The sequence below is a fragment of the Monodelphis domestica genome, chromosome 4, assembly GCF_027887165.1.
Source record: "Monodelphis domestica isolate mMonDom1 chromosome 4, mMonDom1.pri, whole genome shotgun sequence".
NCBI classification, from domain to species: Eukaryota; Metazoa; Chordata; class Mammalia; order Didelphimorphia; family Didelphidae; genus Monodelphis; species Monodelphis domestica.
The window spans coordinates 341,689,513-341,710,099 of NC_077230.1; the positions used below are offsets into that span (position 1 = coordinate 341,689,513).

At 41.5% G+C, this 20,587-nt stretch overlaps 1 protein-coding gene across 3 annotated transcripts in view; it reads left to right on the top strand.

Annotated features, from left to right (window-relative positions):
* The window catches only part of GUCY2F (guanylate cyclase 2F, retinal), a 147,341-nt gene extending 146,844 nt beyond the window's left edge, over positions 1-497 (top strand). For all 3 annotated transcript variants that reach the window (XM_056794944.1, XM_056794943.1, XM_056794945.1), the window contains one exon: positions 1-497. This exon is cut by the window's left edge and continues 544 nt beyond it. The gene's annotated coding sequence lies outside the window, so the exon portion shown is untranslated.
* The last annotated feature ends 20,090 nt before the right edge of the window (positions 498-20,587 follow it).

Here is a 20,587-nt window from a genome sequence, read left to right on the forward strand (position 1 = left end):
GCAGTCCCTACTCTTCTTAACTGCATCTGTCAGCTTCCTTTTCAGGGACTTCTGGGTAGTGGGGCTAGAGCCATAGTGCAGTTCATTTTCTCTCTTGAAGCCTCCTGCCTACACTCACTGGGATGAACCCAAACAGTTCTTGTTCTCCTTCTTGTTCTTCTCCTTCCCCTCCTTTTCCTTCTTTTCCCTTCCTTCCTTTCTTTTTTCTTTCTTTCTTTTTCTTCCTTCCTTTCTTCCTTTCTTCTTTCTTCCTTTCTTCTTTCTTTCTTCCTTCCTTTCTTTCTCTCTTTCTTTCTTTCTTTCTTTCTTTCTTTCTTTCTTTCTTTCTTTCTTTCTTTCTTTCTTTCTTTCTTTCTTTCTTTCTTTCTCCTTCTTCTCCTTCTCCTTCTCCTTCTCCTTCTCCTTCTCCTTCTCCTTCTCCTCCTCCTCCTCCTCCTCCTCTTCCTTCTCCTTCTCCTTCTCCTTCTCCTTCTCCTTCTCCTTCTCCTTCTCCTTCTCCTTCTCCTTCTCCTTCTCCTCCTTCTCCTTCTCCTTCTCCTTCTCCTTCTCCTTCTCCTTCTTCTTCTTCTTCTTCTTCTTCTTCTTCTTCTTCTTCTTCTTCTTCTTCTTCTTCTTCTTCTTCTTCTTCTTCTTCTTCTCCTTCTTCTTCTTTTCTTCTTCTTCTTCTTCTTCTTTTCTTCTTCTTCTTCTTCTTCTTCTTCTTCTTCTTCTTCTTCTTCTTCTTCTTCTTCTTCTTCTTCTTCTTCTTCTTCTTCTTCTTCTTCTTCTTCTTCTTCTTCTTTTCTCCTCCTCCTCCTCCTCCTCCTCCTCCTTCTCCTTCTCCTCCTCCTCCATTATCTCTATTTTAATAATGAATTCCCGTATCAATTTTCCAAAGTTATATGGTTCATGTTGTCTCCCTATCTTCTTCCCTCCCCATTCCTGGAGCTGACAAACCAATTCAATCTGGGTTATACATGTGTTATCATACAAAACACATTTCCATATTCTTCATTTTCATAAATGCATAATCCTATAAATCTAAACCCCCAAATCATATACTCAAACAAGAGATCAATCATATGTTTTCACCTGTATTCCTACTCCAACAGTTATTTCTCTGAAGGTGGATAGCATTCTTTTTCAGAAGTCCCTCAGAATTGTCCTTGATCATTCTATTACTTTTAGTAGCAGTCTGAACCACTTCTCACTTATTCTATCTCAAATATCTCTTATCTCTCTATGCTTCCAGAGTGTCCCTTAAAATCTCCCTAAAGTCCAGCCCTGATTATGTTCCTATGCTGCTTGAATTGCCTACTGGGTACCAGGCAAAGACTCATCAGTCTAAATCAGTGATAGCAAATCTCTAGCACAGGTGCCAAAGATGGTACCTAGAGTGCTTTCTGTGGACACTTGATGGCTTCCTCCCCCCCACAAGACTTTGTTACTAGAAAGGCAGAGGGACTTGGTTCCCCCTCTCCATCATGTCTAATGGCATTTTTTCACTTTACCTACCCAGCAGCCAAGCAGCTCAATGGGAGTGCACAGGGGGTAAGGTGGGCAACTCACACTAGGCTGCAGAGCTGGAGGGGAGGGGAGTGCTTGGGCCACTCCTCTTCTCCTCTCAACACTCACTGATGACATTGCTTACTTCACGCACCTCTCTGCCCCCCAGCCCAATGGGAGGGCTTTCTCCTTCTTATGAGTGGTGCAAAGAAGTGGCAGGTATGTCCTATACTCAGAGTGGGGAGAGCATGGCACTAAGTCTGGGAGGGTGAGGTAGGTGTGGGGCTCAGTACTCCATCTCTAAAAGGTTCACCATCACTGTTCTAGGCACTTCACAATCTGACTTCCATCCACCTCTTCAGTCTGAGCTTCTGCCTTTTCCCTTTCTGCCTTTCAGGTCTTCAGCCTAACTGAAAAATTTAGCATCCTCTACTTTCCTCTTTCCTCACCTTAGTTTCCATTGTTCTTTATGCCTGAAGTGCCTTTTGCTCACATGCTATGTGTTTAAATACTGTTCATTCTTCAAGTTTCAGTTCAAACTACTCTAAGACATTTGAGACAACCTGTTCTGTCTTTTCCACTCAGCCTTTCTTGATACTCTCCAACTGGGAGTGATCTCTTTCTGTTCTATCCAATCCCATCCCTGTCCCCAGTTCTATGACTATATATCTCTTCATCTCATGCTTATCTATAATCCATTTTTTATGTCTCTACTCACATTTGTGGATTTCTTGAGGTCAATGACTATGTCTTATTTAATCTTTGTAGCTCTCACTAGATAGTACACAGAGATATTGAAAATGTATAATAAGGGTTTGCTGATAGGAAGAAAGGAGGGAAGAAAGGAAGGAGGGAGGGAGGGAGGGAAGGAAGGAAGGAAGGAAGGAAGGAAAGAAGGAAGGAAGGAAGGAAGGAAGGAAGGAAGGAAGGAAGGAAGGAAGGAAGGAAGGAAGGAAGGAAGGAAGGAAGGAAGGAAGGAAGGATAGAGGGATACATTCTCTTGTGCTATAGGGACATAGGGCTCCCAAAATACCGTTTGATGTATGCTTACTTTTATCTGTGGGGGGTGTTGAACCTAGCACCATCATGTGGCAGAAGAAAAGGCTTAGAAATGGAGCCAGGAGTCCTGTGTTTGAGTCCCAGCTCATTTACTAGCTGTATGATTTGTGACTTGTCTCTGTTTGCTCTTGTGTCCAATCAGGAGCTAATACTAGATGATCTTTGAGACTTCTTCCAGTTCAAATATTCTATTTACCTTCTTGAAAACACCTGGGACCAATTCCCTCACCTTTCTTCTTTCCCATTCCTTTCTGTAGGACTTCTGCCTCAATCATTATTCTCAAGCTTCTCTCTCCAAATGATTGATCCATTAGATTTTTTCAGGCATGGAAAATTAGAATGGAGTTCTAAAAGGCCTTCCCACTCTCCCTCTCCCCTCTCCCCCAAACTATTCTTCTCAGATTGATCTTACATAAAACTGGCCATGTCACTCTTTTGTTCCAAATCCTTCAGTAGCTTTCTACTGACTTTCAAGTAAAGTTCGGACTCCTCCACTTTGGCATTCAAGGCCTTCCACAAGTGGGTAACCATCAGCATTATCTCCTAGTTTAGCCTTCCATGTACTCTAAGCTTTAGTCAAACTAGTCTACTTCATCTCCTTCCTCTGTGATTTTTGCCTCAGCTGTTCCATGTCTTTGCAGAGTCCTCCCTGCCCTTTTTTGCCTGTTAAATTTTTACCCAACTTTTAAAGCACAGATCAAGCACCACCTCCTCCAAGAAGACTTCCCCAACACCCAACTAGTAATAACACTGTCCCTCCAACCTCATATAACTCTTCATTCAGCTCTTGAAACAATTTCTCAAGCAATGCTTTGGATTATAGTCTTCTGTGTCTGTGGTTTATCTCCTTATTAGATTGTGAGCTCTCAGAGGGCAAGGAATGTGTCTTCATTTATATTTTACCACACTTGCAGCTCCTAGGCACAAAACTCTGTAAAAAGAAGGAACTTAATAAATGTTCACAGAATTGAATCATACTGAAGTGGTTGCACAGGTGTGTGTATGTGCGTGCTTTAAACCCTTAACATTCAGTCTTAAAATCAATACTAAGTATTGGTTATAAGGAAGATCATTAAGGCACTTTGCCTAGGGTGATACAGCTAGGAAGTATCTGAAGCCAGACTTGAATCCTGGAGCAGCTGTCTCCAGGCCTGGATCTAGCCACTGAACCACCTCACTGTCCCGGGGTGGGGAGGGTCATGTGTTTTGAGAGTTTGGAGGGGGAGAGTGGAAAATCTTTATCTAAATCAAACTTGAAAATGAAGGCAAACTTCTCAGCAGCACCCCTTTCCAAATCCCTATGCCCAGAGGTATACAGGCAAATATTTAACTCTGAAGAACAAAACAAAACACAGGGGTTCAAATCTGGCCTCAGACACTTCCTAGCTGTGTGACCCTGGGCAAGTCACTTAATGCCCATTGCCTAGTCCTTACTGCTCTTCTGCCTTGGAACCAATACCTATATTGATTCGAAGATGGAAGGTAAGGGTTTAAAAAAAAAACCAACAATGACACACAAGACACAGATTTAGATTTAATCTGCATTGTTGACATTTTCTCCATCACTTTCTTAAGTCTTCAGCAACAAAAAATGAAGCAAGCAAATCTGTAGCTGTTGTTGATAACTGTCATCTGAAACGAATGGGATGCTTCCTACTGGACCTGCCTTGTTTCCTGATGAATTACAGAAGGAAGAGTGAGAAGGAGAGCAAAAAGCCTTACCCCCTTTCAGCCAAAGCACCAGAGCTCATCCATCTTCTAGCTGGATTCTCTACCTCTTGCCACTGTCCATACAAGTCCTATGTCCAATTATAAACAAAGAAAATCCAAATGTGTATCTGGTGTGATTAATGCATGTGCAGTTAGAGATTTGAAAAGAGCTTTGGGTCCCTTTAGAAAGACAAGGGATCCATCCCCAGCTTCTGGGCAGGCTCAGGTGAAGCCAAGCAGTAATAGACTTGGATCCCATTTGGAAACCCTATGTGCAAGACACATTCTGTTATCATGGCCCCAGGCAAACACAAGTTTAGAATAAATAGGGGAGCCTCTAAGCAGAGAGCCACAGATTTTTCTATATAGATCTAGACTGAGTAGCACTGGAGGCAGAGAGCAGAGAAACCTAGCAGGACCAGTTTCCTATGGGCTACCCTTCTTGTGACTTTAAAGATGGCACCCTGTGACTTGTTATACACAGTCATACTCTTACATACAGGAAACCGAACCCTCAGTGGAAACAGTGGAAACAGCATTGACTTTACAGTTAGATGACCTGGAACACAGTTCCACATTTTCCATCCCCCTTGAGTAACATCAAGGGAAAAGGCCACTCACGGATTGAACTACCCCATCTTTAAAATGAAGGAGGAGGACTAGATGGTTCCTAATCTCCCTTCTAGCTCTTTGATTTAGGGGCCAACATAGCCAAGACAAATGAACAAGCAACTTTTATTAAGTGTCTATCAAGTGCCAGACACTGGGCTAAGCGCCAGGGAGACACAAAGAGACAAAAGACAGCCCCTGCCCTTTAGAAACTTATAATCTAATGTAGGAAACAACATGAAAACAATTGTGTACAAACAAACTATGACAGGAAAGATTGGAGGTGATGTCACAGGAGAGGCATTAACAAAACGGTTCCATTTCTTAAGTCTCTTCTAGCCCACAGCAGACATTCTCTGGCCCTTCCTAATTCGGAAATTCCATGTTCTTCAGCCCCTCTCAGTTCTGACTGTCTATGATTATGTATGGAGGAACTGAGGTGAAGGAAGGGGGGCTTCTGAAGGAGATTAGGTTGTATTGACTCACAGGAAACAGTCATTCCTGACTTACAACAACAAAGGAACCCCTCCAAGCTGGCTTCAGACATCAAAGAGCTTTTGCTGAATCCTTTCTCTAATGCTTGCCATGCAGAGGACTAGAAACACATGGAACTGATTTCCCAAAGATGCAGGGAGGAAAGGATGAGAGCCAGGGTAGGGGGAGAAGAGGGAAAACTTAGGGGCTAAAGAAAAGCTCCTTCATCAAAAGGCTTTTGAGATTTCACTAAATCTTGAACATTTGGAAACGTGCAAGAAAGATACCCTCCGTCTGATTTCTTTAGCCATAAACTGTCCCTGGTGCCCTCGTGTTACTCGTGTATGTACGTGTATTCCCCTGCCTGTGGTTATAGGTCTAATTGAGTCACTGTGTGAATATAGTAATAATAATTAAAGTTTTTATCATCATTATATTCAGGATAAGTAATTTCAGGGTTACCAACACCCTAAAACCAAAGATAAATGGGAAGAACATTTTTAAAGCATACAATATCTGTCTTATGGAACATTTTCAGAACTGTAAAATCAATGTGGCAGATTTGGAAAATATACTCAACAAAAATCCATTCAATATATTAACAAAATACAGGGTGTGTCCCTTTAAGGCAACTATAGAAAGAGGAACATCTCTTCCAGCTCTAAATCTAAGTTCCTCTCATTCTGAGAAAATAGATATTGACTCTGTTTGGAAATGCTGGTTAAATTCTTCATTCTTTAGTTCTTCTCCTCACCCTTGACTCTCCAAATAGTCTTTTCTCTTCTGGGAGCCTTTTTTTCTTTCTCCTTTTTTTGCAAATCTTCAATGTGAACTCTCAATGACCAGTAACGGTCCTATGAAATTGTTCCTATCACCTATAAATGCACAATGAACCAATCATCTCTTTTGTTTGCCTCCCCAAAGAGAACTCATGAACTACTATGCTTTGAATTCCTTTTGTCTTTGCTTTTCTTTATTGCCAAAATTCTGTATGGATGGAGTTTTGCTCTTCCAATAATGTGCCAGATGGAAAAGATCTTACATTTAGAGAAGGAAAAGCCAATTTCCCAACAAGCATTTCTAGGGGCAGCTAAGTGGCTCAGTGGATAGAGTGTCAGGCTTAAAGTCAGGAGGTCCTGGGTGCCCTCCTTATAAGAAGGTCATAGGAGGAGACACCTCAGTGGAGGGAGGGGATACTCTCCAGGAAGGGTTTCTGGTTCTAGAATGATTTCTAGGATAATGGTTTCTGGGGCATAATGAAGTGCAGAGTACAACATGGTGAGAAATGAAGCTAACTTCAGCCATCAAATTTATGTTTGTTTATGGCTTAAAAAACTATATGATACTGAGCCCCTTCCATCCCCTTTTCCCAATGCTCCATCACTGGTATTATAGGACTCCTTCGTAAAAGTCCCTTAAATATGGCAAACTCTCAAGAAGTATTTGTGTCACATCCAGAGAAAGAACTGTGTAAGTAGAAACGTAGAAGAAAAACATATGATTGATCACATGGTTCAATGAGGATATAATTGGGGACTTTGACTTTAAATGATCTTTCTATTGCAGAGAGTAATGACATGGAAATAGGTTTTGAACAATGAAACATGTATAACCCAATGGAATTGCTTGTCAGCTCCAGGAGGGAGGAGGGGGGAAGGGAAGAACATGAATCATGTAACCATGGGAAAATATTCTAAATTAATTCATTAATTTTTGGAAAATAAAAATATGTTTTAATAAAATAAAAAATCCTTTATTAAAAAAAAGTTTTTATCAATGGAATTGATCAGCTTTTCCATGAGGACACCTTCTAGTTTACAAAACATTTACATCTACATTTGTGTATATTTACATATTATGTTTACATTATGGATGACATGATACATTTTGTGTACTCAATTTTATGTTTATATTATGGATGACAATACATTCATTTTGTCTATTACATATTGCATTATGTATGACATCTATTGTGTAATGTTTGTTATATTTATTTATTATATTACATTTATGTTACATATGATAATATATTTGTGTGTATTATATACTACATTTTCATTACGTGTGACATAACTGAATTTATAATATGTATGACATGATATATTTTATGTATTACATTTTACACTTATGTCTCACAGCAACACAATAAAGCAAGTAGGGAAAGTATTATTATCCCCATCTTATAGATAAAGGAAAAAAGGCAACCCTGTGTTATTGCTCTGATAGAACTACAGCCTTGGAATCAGGAAGATCTGGGTTCAAGTTTCACCTCTAACATGCTGATTTTGTGACCCTGGTCCAGTCATTCAACCTCTCACTGTGTTGAGAACCCTCTACAATAACACTCTCTGGGCTCATTCACCAAATCCCAACAGATACTGGCTTGTTGGGGCCCTATAGAGATGGCTACTACTTTTTTCAGTGTCCTGAGGGGTAACTCTATGGGTTTCTATCCTCCTAACTCTAGTTTCTGAGCCCCCACTGGTGCATTTCCTCTAAGCAATGAGCCAGGGGACACAGTTCTTTAGCAAAAGTATTTACTCAAATGGCATTGCAAGATAGCAGTTTATAAAATATTTTCCCCAACTCCAGGGCTATATTCTCTCAAAAATATATACAGAATCCATGAGGAGAAATACTGGGCATCAATTTTAAGAATAATGGTAGCAAGATGCACATATTGGGCACACAGAACACACAAATCTAGATCTGCAGGGGCTGAATATCCTTTTTTTCTCTGGAGGGTCCTCACAGAGGACTCTCTCTCAGCCCTTCATGAATGGTTGATTAGCTAAGCTGACACCTCATAGGGCACAGTGTCTTGTCTGGACAGAGTAATCTGTTTCTGGGCTGGTCTAAGCAGCTCAGTCAGCTCCTATTCTGGATGTGGTTGGTATTGGAGAAGTCAAGCAGACCTCTCTTCCCCTGGACAGCCTCTGCCAGACAATGTTGAGCATATTGCACTGCCATAGGGCAATAGCTATTAAATGGTGCTGGGCAGTCTGCTCTGATGCCAAGTTGCTGCTCTCCTACTGGATTGGACATGCCACTCAGTTTGCTCATCTCTAAAATGAAGGAGTTGCTATGATAAGCAAAATGATTTCAGAAAAAGCTGGAAAGATGCAGAGTGAAATAAGCAGAACCAGCGGAACATTGTACACAATAACAGCAATAATGAACGATGATAATCTGTGAAAACTTGGCTACTCTCAGCAGTGCAATGATCTGGGACAATGCTGAAAGACATGATGGGGAATTCTAGCCACCTCCAGAGAAAGGAATATTGGAGTTATCTTTCACATTAGTGTATCTTTGGTTTTATTTGAGGGGTTTGGTTATGTATGCGTTTGCTCTTACAACAACAACCAATATGGAAGTATGCTTTGTATGACAATAAAAAGTGAAAAAATAAAATAAAATGAGGAGGTTAGATTTAATCTTTAAGGCCCCTTCCAGCTCAGGTCAGTCTGTTTTCCACTACCATAGCCTGCTCATAAGGAGCTATCTGAAGGCAAGGATGTTTTTTGCTGCTTCTTTGTACTTCCAGAGCCTGGCACAGAGTAACTATTTAATAAATGCTTGGGGTGGGAGTGGGGGCAGCTAGGTAGTTCTGTGGAGAGACAGCTAGGCTTAGAAACTAGAAGTCTTAGGTTCAAATCTGGCCTTAGACACTTCCCAACTGTGTGACCCTGGGCAAGTCACTTAACCCCCATTGCCTAGCCCTTATACTCTTCTGCCTTCCAAGACAGAAGGTAAGGGTTAAAAAATAAGTAAATAAAATAAATGCTAGCTGGTTCCCAGATTGATTAATTGGTTGGTTGGTTTATACATTAGAACACATGCAAATAAAAGCCTTGCATATACAAGCCGACATATATTCCTATACTCTTTAAGATTAACAAAACTTTCTTTTAAATCTCATTTTTAGGAAACGTCCAATAAATCTGCTATGCACAGACAGTGTAAGGCTTATACAAATCCAGCATTTCTAGAAGGATTTCACTGGCTAGTGGTGTCATGGAAGAGATAAATGAATGCTATTTTCCAGACCCAGGGGAGAAGCTGGGGGATCCTCAAAGATGGTTTCCACCTCTAAAGTACATATTGTGTGGAGAAGGGCTATCCAAAGAAGCTAGCCAATAAGAAATTATAAAAAATTCTCTTTGCCTGTAGACCTGTCTAGTGAGCCATCTCCCTTTCCTAACAGATGCGGTTCTCCCATGATTATAGTGCAGTGTGGACAGAGCCTAGGTTTGGACTGATTGCTGTTGTTCAGTCATTTCAGTCATGTCCAGCTTTCCATGGGCCAACAGGGGATTTTCTTGGCAGAAATACTCAATCGATTTGCTATTTCCTTCTCTAGCTCATTTTAGAGATAAGGAAATTAAGGTAAATGGGGTTAAGTGACTTGTCCAGGGTCATACAACTAGCACATTTCTGAGGCCAAGTTTGAACTCATGAAGATGAGTCTTCCTAACTCCAGGCCAGGCACTCTATCCACTGTATCACCCAACTCTTCAGATTTAGATTAGACTTCTGTTTAAATCCCAACTCTATTGCTTGCTAGTTAGGTGATCTTGAGAAAGTCAAGTAATCTCAATGGGTTTTAGTTTCCTTATCTATAAAATAAAGGAATTGGACTCCACGATGTCTATGATTCCTTCCAACTCCAAGCCTTCAAATATTATGATCCCTTTAGGAGGGTCTGTGCCTCTGAGCCTCTAGACTTTGATCTCACTCTGGCATGAAAGCTGGACTTAATTCCTTGCTGTGAGGTTGTCAGAACTGTAGATGTTTACAGACAGACTCTCCCCTACTTTCCCCATCCTCCCCTGCTGCAGCTGAAAAGTGCCCCACTTTGGATGGCATTATTAAGAAGAGAAAGTGCTCTGAGCTTCTGATCCCTGGATTTATGCTCTGACCAGAGCTTCATTTCAGGGTAGATCCAGATTTCAAGCGAATTTGCAGAAAGGAGTTTGCTTTTTCCTTGGGGGATAGAAAAAAGATAGAGCTGAATCTTCAGGCTCAGTATTTCACCAGCTATTTCTTTTCTGAATCATCTCCCTTTTTTCTTCCCACTCCCTTACCTCCAACAAGCCTTTAGCTCCTTGGAGAATCAGGAGTTCTGTTTAATATAACATAATGACAATATGATGTAATATAATATAATGTAATGTAATATATAATATAATAATAAAGATTCTGTTTAATATTAAATCATAGAATATAAAAACTTAGAGGGACTCTAGAACATAGAATGCCAAAGCTGGAGAGGACTTAGAACTCAAAGACCATAAAATGTAAGACCTGAAAGGCCTCTCTTTGCCTCAGTTTCTTCAATGTTAAAATGGGGATATTAAAAATTTCTCCCTTCCAGGGTTGTTGTAAGGATCAAATGTGATAATAATTGTAAAATGCTTCTTAGCACAGTTCCTGGCATATAGTTTAAAAAAAAACCCTAATTCAATTCATATATTCATATGCTCTTTCCTGATGGTCTCTATTTCTGTGTGTGTGTGTGTGTGTGTGTGTGTGTGTGTGTGTGTGTGTGTGTGTGTGTGTTGTCACAAGCACCCGTGAACAGGGACCAAGCCTCCCACATGGTTTCCATGGTCTCTCCCACAGTGTATAGAGCCTAGCTTATCAGTGGGTACAAATAAAAAAGTGGTTGAATTGAATCAAATTGTACTGATCTGAACTCTAGTTTTCAAGCATCTACTTACAGTAGGCAGGTTTCTTGTGCTTCACTGGGGATACAAAGCCCCTGTCCTCAAAGAGATTCTTGGAACTGGAAGAAGCTTGGGAGTCATCTAATCCAACCCCTACCTGACCAATAATCATTCATGACAGAGAAGGCATTATCTTATGAGGTGGCTCATTCCACTTTTGGACAGCTCCCTTTCCTCCATGATGTTGCTCCTTTAGAAATTGTTCAAGATGAAAATAGGGATGGGATGGGCAAGAGGTCAAATGAAGAGCTCGTGAATCAATCCAGAGACTTACCCGCATATGGTTCTTCACCCTTTACTGGGTACAAAAACATGAAATATACAAATAAAATACTAAGGAGCCAATAATGCAAAAATAATATAATTAATCCATAAGAGAAGCCTAAACTGATTTCCTCCATCAGAGTGGAGAAAAGGAGATTCAGGAAGGAAGAATTGTCTTCTGGATAAAAGGAATCCAGGAAGGTTTCCTAGAGGAGAAGGTCTTGAACCAAAGTCATGGAACCACAAAATATTAGAGTTTGAAGAGTCTTAGAGACCATCCCATCCTTGTCATTTGAAGGAGGAGGAAGCTGGGACTCAAGAGAGGGGGAGTAATATTTCCAGGGTCACACAGCAATGAGCACACAAACACAAACCTTTTGACTTTAAGGCCATTGCTCTCTGCACAATGCCTGAACTATCACCTGGCATACAGGCCAGTTATGCCCACACTCATAGAAACCAGCTGTGCTTTTGCATAAGGGAAGTATGTGATTCCCAGAGCTATGACCCAGAACCCTCCCACCCTCAAGGCACAGGTGCCTAGAGGCCACAACCATTAAGCCAAGCAGATTCTAGAAAAGTCAGGCTTGAATGACTCCTGAGAGTTTTTAGTAATTCAGCCCAGAATGGTTTAAGGGTGAAGAGTCTGTGACTTTCAAGTTCAGTCATGGCCTAAGGATTGCCTAAGGAATTCCCCCAGGCTACTCAAATCACTTCTTACTAGCAATCCTTTCTAACTTCCCATAAGTAGTGACTTTTCTGAGTGTTCTATAAAGGTACTCTAATGTTTTGAGATTTCTATTAGAGGTTCATTTGACCAGTGGGATAACTGAGGTGCAGGAGCTGACAATGTCCAACCAAAAGTCAGGGAGCAAAGCAATGGCACATCTGTAATTTATTCTCTGTGTCTTTCTGGGCCCAGTGGTCCTGCATATGTAGGAAGATGGGAAGCCATGAGAAAAGAGAGTAGACTGTTAGAAAACCGAACAAGATTGCTTCTCTGGCTGGTTCCATGGAATTAAGTCATGGAGCTCAGGGAACAGACTAAGCCTGATGCTTCCTCTCCTTTCTAATGGGAATCCAGACAAAGAGCTGACGATGTTTACAGTTGAATGATTAATGACCCCTGAGACTGAAGGACAAATAAGAGAAAGGTGGGTGAGGGAAGAAAGGATAGAAAACAGAGGGAAAGAGGGGAAGGACAGAAAGATGAGAGAGAGAGAGAGAGAGAGAGAGAGAGAGAGAGAGAGAGAGAGAGAGAGAGAGAGAGAGAGAGAGAGAGAAAGAGAGAGAGAGAGAGAGAAAGAGAGAGAGAGAGACAGAGACAGAGACAGAGACAGAGACAGAGAGACAGAGACAGAGAGAGAGAGAGAGACAGAGAGAGAGAGAGACAGAGAGACAGAGAGAGACAGAGAGAGAGACAGAGACAGAGAGAGAGACAGAGAGACAGAGACAGAGAGAGACAGAGAGAGAGACAGAGAGAGAGAGACAGAGAGAGGAGAAAATGGAGGAAAGACTCATTGGTTTAGATCTGGAAGGGGCCTTAGATGCCAAGAACAGTCAACAAATTTTGTATATAAGGAAACTTGGGACCAGAAACATTAATGAATTGTCAAGTTAACACAGGTACATTTCAGAGGCAAGTTTTTAACCCAGGTCCTCTGTCTTGAGAGTTAGTGCTCTTTTCCCTGGAAGGGCCAACGATGGAATGAGAGAGGGAAAGAAGAAAGGGAGGAAGGGAAGAAGAGAGGGAAAGGAAAAAAGAAAAAGGAAAGGAAACAGGAAAAGTATAGGAAAATATGGCCAAGCATTCTTCTGGTCTCCTGGTCCAGCTAGAGTGGAGACAGAGGTAATGGAAATTAAAATGACTAAGGAACTGAGAGGTGAGGGTGTCCAAAAGAGATGGGACTGAAGTGAATAAAATGAGCCAGACTCTAAACTTATTGGGGAGCAATGAGAGTGACCTGGAGGTAATAGCCAAGAGCAAAAAAGATCTAGGTAGGATGGAATAGGAGAGGTGATTGCTGACTAATGGTGGTGGAGGGAAGGCATGAAACTGCAAATGAGGAATGTGCTCCTGCTTGGCCTTCTCTTTTGGGGATGTGAGAGAAAGCATAGCCTCTTCTGGAGAGGAAAGAGGTCTAGAGATGTGGTATTTTCAGGGAACACTAAAAGATGGAATGAATGGGAAGGGACCTAATCTTAGAGGAAAGGAAGTTTGTTAATAATAGAGGAGGGCTTTAAAGGATTGGGGCTGGGGACTGGGGAAGGCTAGTCTTAAGTAATCTTCAGGTGGGAGAGGAGATGATAGTCTAGCTAACATACACTACCTTCCCCAGGGATCTAGTTTTGATGTGGTATAGATAATGCACCCCCTCTCAGAAGAGGGGCAGTGTGCTTTAGGGATTAAGAGTGCAGGGCTCAGAAACAGGAAGACTTCAATTCTTCAGACACTTACAACCTATGTGATGCTAGGCTTAACATCCCTGAACCTCAGTTTTTTTTCTTTGTGAAATGAGGGACCTAGATTCAATTATCTCCAATGCCTCATCTCTGTCTCTGTCTCTGTCTCTCTGTCTCTGTCTGTCTGTCTCCTCTCAAAGACAATGTCCAAGGGTAAAGATCAGGTATTTGAACTAACCTGGATTCATTCAAACAACAGTGGCATGGCATCAAAGAAGCGTGAATTCAGGGTTGCTCAAGGCAAAGAATTCAGGCTGTGTAGAGGAAGATATCAGTGCTAGAACAAAGAAGTCATTCCTTGACATAACTGCCTGAACATACTCGCTACAGGAAGAAGGAAGGAGTCCTTGGAGAGAGATCAGATTTATTTCCTAAAATATGATTGATAACATGTCACTCCTCTGCTCAAACACCTTTATAGGCTTCCTATTGTCTATTGCTTCAAATTTGTTAGCCTAATATTCAAGGTCCTCCATAGCCTGGCCGTGCCCTGTCTATCCCCAGATATCTTCCCCCTTTGTCTTAGGTGCATCATTTCACTCAGCAGTGTCAGTCTCTTCACTCTTCCCTGCTTCCTCAACTTGCCACATACATTAGACTCACTCAGTCTTGGGCTGAGTTGGGAGAGGCATCAGGGCTAAAGCTGGGTGGGGAATGATAGTCCTCCCATACTCTCTCCCCACTGCTCATGGTGCTTCTGGAGTAGAATGTTCAATGTGGAGTACCTCACCTGAAAAAAGTATGTGATGAGTGGAAGAGAAAGACAATCAAGATGATAAAGAGTCTTTGTATCTTGCCTTACGAGAACTGATTGCAGGAACTAGCAATGTTCATTTTGGAGGAGAGAAGTTTGGAGAGAGGATGGGACAGAATAGCTGTCTTCAAATATTTGAAGAGCTATCCCTTGGGAAAGAGATGAGATCACCTCTGTCCTTTCTTAGGAATTATGGGTTTGGAATGTTGCATGCCATCACACCAGATTTTTCTGTAGATTGGTTTTAGCCAACAGTTTTTCATTGTTCTGAGAGAAGGTTCCCTTGGTTGGAAGAGAGGGCATATTCAGAAATGACTGATTTTTTTAAAAAGCTATCAATAAAACTATTTTCTAAAAAAGATACAAAGAAAATTTTCTTTAAAAGACACAAAGAGGGGGCAGCTGGGTAGATCAGTGGATTGAGAGCCAGGCCTAGAGATGAGAAATCCTGGGCTCAAATCTGGCCTCAGACACTTCCCAGCTGTGTGACCCTGGGCAAGTCACTTGACCCCCATTGCCTAGCCCTTACCACTCTTCTGCCTTGGAGCCAATACACAGTATTGACTCCAAGATGGAAGGTAAGGGTTTAAAAAAAAAAAGACACAAAGAAAAAGAAAATGGATTTGGTTTCATCTCTTTGGCCCCAGGGCAAATGATTAGGAACAATAAGGAGAAACTGAAAGGGGTATATTTGGTCTGGGAGCCAAGAAAACATTCCTAGTTTCTAGAGCTATCCCAAAGTGGAATGGGAAGCATTAGGAGGGGATGACCTCACTAGGTCTTCAATTAGAAGTTGTGTGATCATTCATTCAAAAGTTGTAGAGACAGTACTTATGAGGTCGTGAAGAGTTGGACAACTGAGACCAGTAAATAACAGGAACAAAAACTTATACAGGTATAGATTGTCTGCTTTGGGAGTCTAAGATTTAGGGAATCCTGGCCCTGATACTTCCTGGTTGTGTGGCCTTCCCCCAGTGTGCTTCAGTTCCCTCATAAGTGAGGATAATAATATTTATTCATCTTTCCTGTCTGGATTATTGTAAATAAAGTATCCCCTTAAGACTTAATTGCCATATAACTTTGGATTATTATTATTTATTATTATTATTAATCTCATTCTGTTTGTTTTGCCTGGAATGCCTTTATCATTTCTTTTTACATCTAAAAATTCTTCCATCTTTCAAGGATTTGATTATCAACTCAAGAACTGTCCCAATCAGGAAGTCTTCCTTGACTACTCAATCAGTTTGCAGTGATCTCTGGTCAGAGTTCATATAGCAGGCAGAGTCATCGCCACACATTTTAGCCCTAACTTATTCCCCACTTTGTGACTCACTTCACTTTGGTTTCCTTATCTGTAAAATGGGGATAACAATAAGAACTACAGAATGTTATTGTGAGGATCAAATGAGATAATATTTATAAAGCATTTAGCATAATGTCTGGCACATAGTAGGGATTTCCTTCCCTCCTCTTCCCCCACCCCATAGGATTAGAACCCAGATCTTTTTATTCTGAGGACAGGATTTCAAAGATAGTTTGTGACTGATTCTCAATAAGATTTGATCAAAGAGAGAAGACAATAAAGATTTAGAAACTCTGACCTTTTATTTCTTTTATATCCATTATAGTGCCGACCAAACATGAAGATTCATGAATTATACAACTTTTTGAGGCATCATGTAACAGTGGAGAGAGGATAGGAGCCAAACCCATTCCCATCTCTAGGTCTCACTTTCCTTTCTCTGCAGAAAGAGAGGGTTGGAACTAAATGAATGTCAAAGTTCCCCTCCATCAAAGGAATTTGGAACTATGCCCAAAAGCCACTAAACATGCATAACCTTCAACTCAGCCATATCATTACTAGGTCTACGCCTCTAAAAGATCAAAGAGAAAAAGGTCTTATTTGCACAAAAATACTTTTTAGTGGCTCTTTTCATGGTTACAAGAACTGGAAGTTAAGAGGGTGCCCATCAATTGGAAACTGGCTAAACAAATTATGGGCCATAAATGTAATGAAAGACTATTGCACCTTTAAAAGGGCTAAAGAGGGTGATTTCAGAGAAACCAGGAAAGACTTATATGAGCTGATGTCGAATGAAGTGAGCAGAACAATAATGATTTATACAATAGCAACATTCTAAAGACAACTTTGAAAGACAAGAATTCTGATCACTGTAATAACCAACAAATAATCCTAATTCCAGAGAACTGATGATAATCTATGCTACCCACCTCCTAACAGAGAGGTAACAGACTCAATTTGTAGAATGAGGTGCACATTTCCAGACATAGACAACATATTTTGTTTTCCTTAACACTGGCTGGTTATTACAAGGTTTTTTTTTTGTTTATTGTTTACAATTTAGGAAGGTAGAAGGTGAGGTGGGATATATAGCTAGGGAGGGAAGGAAGGAAGAAAGGAGAGAAAGAGGGAGGAAAGAAGAGAAGGGAGAGAGGAAGGAAGAGAGGAAAGAAGGGAAGGAAGGAAGGAAGGAAGGAAGGAAGGAAGGAAGGAAGGAAGGAAGGAAGGAAGGAAGGAAGGAAGGAAGGAAGGAAGGAAGGAAGGAAGCAAGGAAGGAAGGAAGGAAGGAAGGAAGCAAGGAAGGAAGGAAGCAAGGAAGGAAGGAAGCAAGGAAGGAAGCAAGGAAGGAAGGAAGGAAGAAAGGAAGGAAGGGAGGAAGGAAGAAAGGGAGGAAGGGAGGGAGGGAGGGAGGAAGGGAGGGAGCAAGGGAGTGAGGGAAGGAGAGAGGGAGGGAGGGAGGGAGCAAGGGAGAGGAGAGGAGAGAAAGAAACAGAAGAGTGGAGGAAGGGAGGAAAGAAGAAAGGGAGGGAGGAGAGTCATTGAAGCATTTTTTTCAACAGACAAGAAAGTCATAGAAAAACAAGGCAATTTTGAAAGTTACATGTGCAATTTATTATATATTTACAAAGAAAAGCAATCTGTTCCTAATACTCGTAGGTCCATGTACATACAGCCCCCTTTTTCTGTTCCACTTAATGGAAAAGCTCATTATAATTAAGGTTAGTTCTATCTCATTTCTGTCTAGGATTCATTATTGAGAATCTTTACTAGTCCACTAGAGGGCAGACAAGACATGGAAAAATTGATTTCAAGACCCCACAGACCAGGGTAGGATTCCTTTTAAACATAGAGCCTTCTGTCAAAGGGAGAAGTGTCCTTTCTGATGATCTATTCTGGCTCCTCATGTTATGGACGGGGACTCTGATTCTCAGAGAAGGGCAATGCCTTGGTCTGGGTTATGCAACATCCTCAGGTCCAGAAGGTCTCCTACTTCTAACTCAAAATCTAGTTCTCCTTCCAACCATTCTTTCAATAAGCTTTTTTTTTTAAACTCTTACATTCTGTCTTGAAATTAATGCTAAATATCGGTTCCAGGGCAGAAGAGCAATAAGGGCTGGGCAATTGGGGTTATGTGACTTGCCCAGGGTCACCTAGCAGGGAAGTATCTGAAGCCAGCTTTGAACCCAGGACCTCCCATGTACTCAATAAGCATTTATTAAATACCTACTGTGTACCAAGTTCTGGAAATACAGCAAAAAATAAAACAACCTCTGCCTTTGGGAAACACATATTCTATCTGGGTGATCAGAAGTACATATAAATGTACACACACATACATACACACACTCATCTTTCCCCCCAACAACATAGATGCCTTTTTGCTCAGTGTTTCCACAGGTAGAAATGAGGAGTGGGAAGCTGAGGGTCGTGAGTGGGTGCAGATTCTGGCTTGTTTAAGGAAGAACTTTCTATGAGAGTGATCCCAAATAATAGCCGAGCATCATTTCATATAGCGTTTTGAGATTTACCTTTTTCTCATTGTGAAATGGGCAAATTTCAATTTGGACAAATATTGTTACCACACAGAGTTGATGTTGTATAATGGTTAGAGTATGGGACTTTAAGTTAGGAAGACCTAGATTCAAATCTACCCACAAGCAGCATGTGTCTGGGCTAGACACTTAACTTTCTTGGGCTCAGCTTCTTCATCTGCAAAATAGGGATAATACTTGTAGCATTTGCCTTATAGGGTTGTTATGAGGCTCAGAGAAATTACTGTCAGTAAGCCCTCTGTAACTTGTTCAGTTGTTTCAGTCATTTCTGATTCCTTGTGACACCATCTGGCATTTTCTTGGCAGAGATCCTGGAGTGGTTTGCCATTTCCTTCTCCAGCTCATTTTATAGATGAGGAAACTGAGGCAAACAGGGTTAAGTGACTAGTCCAAGGTCACACAGCTAGTATCTGAGACCAAATTTGAACTCAGGAAGATGTCTTCCTGATGTCAGTCCCAGCACTCTATCCACTGCACCACCTAGAAAGCACTCTTTATATATCAGCTATTATTTATTATTCCCCATTTTATAGATGAAGAAATTAGGGTTTAGAGATCATCTGAATACAGAACACAGAAAGTCAGATCTGGAAGGGTACTTGGAGATTATCTAATCTAATTTTCTTGGTATAAAGGAAGGAAATTGAGGTGAAGGTGGGCAGGGGTAGAATGACTTGCCCAAGGTCTTATAGGTAACTCACTGCTGAGTCCGGACTTGAACCCAGGTCCTTAGACTCTAGATTTAATGGTCTGTCCTCTCTGCTAGACAAAGCTATGAGAGAGTTAGAAAGAAAACTGTGGTTCCTAAACTTCCAGATAGAAATCAGGGATAACAGAATTACAGAAACTATAGAGATCCTATCTCTCTCCTCCAACACCCTCATTTCATAGATGGGGAAACTGAGTCTGGGAAGGGAAGCTATTAACCCAAAGTCATCCATCTAGAAGAGGAGCAGAGCTGGGCCTCCAACCTAGGTGCCTCCCGACTCTAGCTCCTGCGTTCCTTCTACACTCCTCATTACTGAAGCTGGCAGCTGGTTGACTGATTGCCCTGCCCTGACCTCTTTGACTTGGGACTTCTTTGTTCCTGTTCACTTGGTCTTCAACAGAGAATCTTGCTGTGCTCTTAGATCTTGGTGTCCTCCAGGCTCCTAAGTCCCTGACTGCTCTCCACCCATTCTTTGTTAGGAAGTTGGAGTGGAGGGATGGTTGGAAAGCATTACGTTCTTCTTAAAGACTTGTCTCTGGCCCCCAAAGAGAGTCCACTCCTTCAATACGCCACATGGTAGGCATTCAGTGGATATTTACTACCACTAAAAGGACGGATCTTACAGATGTAGGGGACTTTACAGCCCTCATATCCATTATCGGATGGGAGGCGAAGTTGAGATGCTATTCCAATTTTACATAGAAGGTTATTAAGGTCTAAAATGGACTTACACAAAAATGATTCAGTGGCAGGTCCAAGAGGATGATGGTGATAATGAGGGAGAGTGGGGAAGGGGGAGGGAATGGAGAGAGGAAGGGCATTCTGCTGCCAGATGTTCCTCATGTGAGCCCTGAGAGTACTTCAAAGAAGAGAGGCTGAGGGGGGCCAAGGCAGAGATACAGAAGGGAAAGCAAGAGGGAAGAGAAGCCAGTGGGATACCTCCATGACCTTTCCTTCTCTTCAACTAGGACCTTGAGCCATACAGACCCCATCCTTCTGCTGAGAGGAAACAGCGTCCAGTAGGAGAACTCTTCCTCTCATCCTTTCCCCACTTTTCCAACTTCTGTCCCCACCAGGGGAAAAAAAAAACAGCAAGATGAGAGGAACAACCCGCTACCCATACTGCTTGTGTGAGCTGGAAGTCACTAACTACAATCCTCTAGATAGAATAGAAGACTACTAGTTCTCACCATCTGCCCTCCTTATGGTACCTTCTCAGCTGAGGAACACTTTGATCTGACTTCCTGATGCACTCTAAGGACCCCTAAGCCTTGCAATCTGCCTGACTCCCAGCTATCTTTAAGACTTCCAGGGCTTTCCATCTGTCTTGCAGCTGAACTCCTTTAAATGTGATCTCTGTTCCTTAAGAGGAAGTTCCTTGAGAAAAGAGATTTGGTCTTGATTTCCTTATTCATACCCCTAGTTCTTAGCAAAGTAATTGGCATGTGGAAAGCACTTAATACATTATTTTTC